This window comes from Nansenia antarctica (genome assembly GCF_963989245.1).
Source record: "Nansenia antarctica genome assembly, chromosome: 17".
NCBI lineage: Eukaryota > Metazoa > Chordata > Actinopteri > Argentiniformes > Microstomatidae > Nansenia > Nansenia antarctica.
In genome coordinates this window covers 25736014-25741013 of record NC_137687.1, presented here as the reverse complement: position 1 = coordinate 25741013, position 5000 = coordinate 25736014, and the positions used below count along the sequence as shown (strand labels likewise).

Sequence of the window (5000 nt, the reverse complement as noted above, 5' to 3'; positions counted from 1 at the left end):
TATGATTGGACAATTTCTATTTCAGGGCGTGGCTTAGTGATAGGACTATTGTGAATTTCATCAGATCTTTCAGACTCTGGGATTTACGAACTCTTTGCAAAGTCTTTCGAACCCGTTGTTACTATAATAATAAACAGCTCAAGCATTCTGATATTTCTCCTCTGCTTCCATACCGATTAAGAAACAACAACCACAGTATCAAACACAAGTGACACCACACCATTCCTCATTCTGGGCAGGCATCACTTACAAAGCCATCAACAATCTGGCCCCCTCCTACCTTGCAGACCTCGTCCCCCTTCACACCCCCTCCCGTTGCCTCAGGTTTGACGACCAAACACCCTCAAGACCACCAGGACCAAGCTCCGGACCTGGGGTGATAGGGCCTTTTCAGCCGCAGCCCCGTCCCTCTGGAACGCCCTCCCCAACCACAAGCCCCTGTACTTTCTTTTATTTATTTATTGTGTCTTTTTATTATTACTACTCGATCTTTTCAGTTTGTAAAGTGTCTTTGAGTGTCTAGAAAAGCGCTATATAAGTCTAATGTATTATTATTATTATTATTATTATTATTATTATTATTATTATTACATTGAGCGCGTTCTACAATGTCTACCTCTACCCGCCTCTACTGTAGAGTGTGTTTGGTAGAACACAACAAGCCATTATACACAGTCAAATGATGCTCCGGGTTAATTTCTAGCATTTTAGCCTAAAGTTCTAAACGTAGCGCTCTTGAGCCAAAATGGCCGCCTGTCCTGTGCCCTTGCGCCTGCAGTGTGGTGTGTAAGCGTGTGGATTCCATGCCGACCAATGCCGCTGGCCCCCTAGCCACTGTGAACATGGAACTATGACTAAACTGCAGCCTCAAAACTCTGACTGAATGACTGAATAAAACACTGGCTCCAATTATTGGTTCTACATTCATACAAACAATACATTGACCATCTGGAACTCCCAAACGACTCCAGCTTCTAACTCTGAGATGGGTTTGTTTCTATTGAAGGCAGAGTGACGACCAAAGAGTGGGAGAGAGGTTGGGGTTGTGTAACACAGAGAGAGAGAGAGAGAGAGAGAGAGAGAGAGAGAGAGAGAGAGAGAGAGAGAATGTATGTGTGTGTGAGAGAGCGAGAGAGAGAGAATGTATATGTGTGTGAGAGAGAGAGAGAGAGAGAGAGAGAGAGAGAGAGAGAGAGAGAGAGAGAGAGAGAGAGAGAAGCAGTGTGCTGCAGCATGAGACTGTCTGTGCTTTTCTGGCTCCATAGTGCCACTCACTGGCCATGTGGGGAAGTGTCGCTCATACACAATGATACCAACTCATATTTTACCTCCAAAATAACCTCTCCTCTCCTCCCCTCTATTCTCCTCTCCTCCCTCCTCTCCCCTGCTCTCTTCTCCTCACCATCCCTCCTGTGCCTCTCTCCCCCTCCCTCCTCTGCCCCGCCCCCCCCCCCCCACCCCCATTCCCCACTCTCCTCTCCTCCTCTCTCTGATTCTCCTATCTCTGTCTGAGTCACTCTGCTCCAGACTAGAGAAGTGTGATGTTCACTTCCCAGCTCAGCAGCTGCAAATCTGATTTCCAACGATCAGCCCCCTGTTCCCAGAATTAGATCAACAGGATGTGCCTGTACAATAGTTTTCTCTATCCCATGATGCACTCTGGGAGCGGATGGCGTTGTGATAGGAGGACTCTTTCATAGCCTGAATCTAAAACATTCATAACCCTTTTTCATAATGTTATAAATGCTGTGTGTGCGTGTGGGTGGGTGGGGTGTGTGTGGGTCGGTGTGTGTGCGTGTGGGTGGGTGGGTGTGTGTGTGTGTGTGTGTGTGTGTGTGGTGGGTGGGTGGGTGGGTGGGGGTGTGTGTGTGTGGGTGTGTGTGGGTGGGTGGGTGGGTCGGTGTGGGTGTGTGTGTGTGTGTGTGTGTGGGTGGGTGGGTGGGTGTGGGTGTGCGTGTATGTATGTGTGTGTGTTTGTGTGGGTGGGTGGGTGGGGGTGTGTGTTTGGGTGTGTGTGGGTGGGTGGGTGGGTGGGTGGGTGTGGGTGTGCGTGTATGTATGTATGTGTGTGTGTTTGTGTCGGTGGGTGGATGGGTGTGTGTGTGGGTGGGTGGGTGGGTGGGGGCTGTGCGCGTGTGTGTGTGTGGGTGGGTGTGTGTGTGAGACACATGAGAAGTAGTTTCATGAAAACTATATCCAAGCTTTTATGATATAATCAGACTCATTGCTTTTATGATATAATCAGACTCATGCCTAAAGTAGCATTCTGCTAACACAGACAACGCTGTTTGTTGACTGTTGCAGTCGTGGTATCACCATAGAGATATCATTGTAGGTCTCACTGCCATAGAGGTATCATTGTAGGTCTCACTGCCATAGAGGTATCATTGTAGGTCTCACTGCCATAGAGGTATCGTTGTAGGGTCTCTCTCCCTCTCTCTCTCTCTCCCTCCCCCTCTCTCCCGCTCCCTCTCCCTCTCTCTCTCTCTCTCTCTCTCTCTCTCCCTCTCTCTCTCTTCCTCTCTCTCTCTCTCTCTCCATCCTCTGGCATCTCCCCATACTCCTGCCATCCACTCCTCCGCAGGATCATTTAAGCCCAGATATATAAATAATGATTTCACTATCTCCTTATCATAGCAGACAAAGAAATTAAATATTGATTCTCCTGGTGGGGAGAGGAGATGCTGGGAGGAATTATCCGTTTTCTCTCTCTCTCTCTTTCTCTTTCTCTTGCTCTCACTCGCTTTATTTCTCTTTCTCAGACTCTATCTCTTTCCTATCTCTCTCTTTCTCCGCTCGCTCTCGTTCTGTGTCGCTCCCTCCTTCCCTCCGCTCTCTCTCTCTCTCTCTCTATTTCCCTCCCTCCCTCCCTATCCCTCCACTCTCTCTCTCCATTCCACCCCCCCCTCTCTTTTTCTCTCCCCCCAACCACCCACCCTCCCTCCCTCCCTCCCACGGCTCACTCGCTCTCTCTCTCCCTCCCTTTCCGTCACTCTCTCGCTCTCCCTCTGTCTCTCTCCCTTCCTCTCTCTCTCTCACTCTCCCTTCCTCTGCTCTCTCTCTCTCTTCCCCTCCCTCCCTCCCTATCCCTCCACTCTTTCTCTCCATTCCACCCCCCCCTCTCTTTTTCGCTCCCTCTCTCCCTCCCTCCTTCCCTCCACTCTTTTCCCCCAATATATTCAGCCGTATGTTTTAATGGTCTCAGCCAGCGTCTATTTGGGTCATTCACAGCCAAGTGAAGCTCTCCGGGAAACAGAAACAATTAAAATATATCATCTCTGATTCTCCTGTTTGTTGGTTGCGTATTGTTACATCATGCTGGTTGCCGAGGACTTCCATGAGTCACCTTTGAAGCCCCCCGCCCCCCCCCCCCCCACACACACACACACACACACACACACACACACATATACTGTAGAAACATTGACACATCTCCGCTAGCAGAGCAAGTCAGGACAGACTCCCTGTCTAAAATGTTAATAATCACTTTCTTCATGTCCTTCCTCTCAGATCTGTAGACTAGCAGAGCGCCATGTTGACTTCAAACGCCCTCCTCCCTCTCTCTCTCTCCCTCTCTCTCTCTCTCTCTCTCTCTCTCTCTCTCTCTCTCTCTCTCTCTCTCTCTCTCTCTCTCTCTCCCTCTCTCTCCTGCTCTCTCCCTCTCTCCCTCTCTCTCCCTCTCTCTCCCTCTCTCGCCCTCTCTCTCCCTCTCTCTCCCTCTCTCTCCTTCTCTCCCTCTCTCCCTCTCTCTCTCTCTCTCTCTCTCTCTCTCTCCCTCTCTCTCTCTCTCTCTCTCTCTCTCTCTCTCTCTCTCTCTCTCTCTCTAGACACACCCAGAGGGACACAGCCAAGATCTGACCGAAAAATATGTTTATAAATAAAAATCCAAGACACAAATCTTTAATCTTTAAACTACATCTTGCCCTCCCCCCCACCACCACCCCCCCCCCAAACTCTGAAACATTTATTAGAGAAGGTTCCCTCCAGCTTGTTTAGAGTGCTGTGAGTCCTACGCTCCATATATACGTCTGTCTGTCTGCCTGTCTGCCTGTCTGCCTGTCTGTGTGTCTGTCTGTCTGTCTGTCTGTGTGTCTGTCTGTCTGCCTGTCTGCCTGTCTGTATGTCTGTCTGTCTATCTGTCTATCTGTCTGTCTGTGTGTCTGTCTGCCTGTCTGCCTGTATGTGTGTCTGTCTGTCTGCCTGTCTGTCTGCCTGTCTGTCTGTCTGTCTGTCTGCCTGCCTGCCTGTCTGTTTGCCTGTCTGCCTGTCTGCCTGTCTGTCTGTCTGTCTGTCTGTCTATCTAGGCAAGGCACGTTTATTTGTATAGCACATTTCATACAACATGGGCAATTCAAAGTGCTTTACATACAGTACATTATTTAAAAAATACAGCAAGAGGAGCATAATAACTTTTTTTTTTTTTTTTTACAATGAATAAAAGCAAATATAAGATGTAAATAGATAAAACATTTCAAAAGAAAATAGTTAATGGAAAAATTGATAGAAGTGTTTGTGTTTAATCATAACTGGTGCAAAACATGAAGGTTTTTAGCTTAGATTTAAATATTTTAAGGGTTTGGGCCTGTTTGATTTCTTCAGGGAGTTTGTTCCAGGAGCATGCAACAGCATGACTGAAAACTGCTGCACTGTGTTTTGTTTTTACTCTTGGAATTATTAGCTGATTAGTCTCAGCTGACCTTAGGGACCTTGTGGGAATATAGGGTGGGAGGAGATCTGATATGTATTTTGGTCCAAGACCAAACTGTTGAAGTTTAGATCGGAGTCTAGAATTACACCAAGATTTCTGACCTGTTTTTTAGTTTGAAGAGAGAGAGAATCAAGTTTTGCACTGACTATCGATCTTTTGTCAGGTGCACCGAATACAATTATCTCTGTTTTGTCCTTGTTTAGTTGGAGGAAGTTTTGTGTCATCCAGGCGTTTATTTGCTCAATGCAATTACAGAGATTGTCAATTGGACTATAGTCGTTCGGTGAGAGGG

General features: G+C 47.6%; 1 protein-coding gene across 1 annotated transcript in view; it reads left to right on the top strand.

Annotated features, from left to right (window-relative positions):
• Window positions 1–5000, top strand: part of naaladl2 (N-acetylated alpha-linked acidic dipeptidase like 2) — a gene marked incomplete at both ends in the record, with an annotated part of 166210 nt that overhangs the window by 71643 nt on the left and 89567 nt on the right. The window lies entirely within an intron of this gene.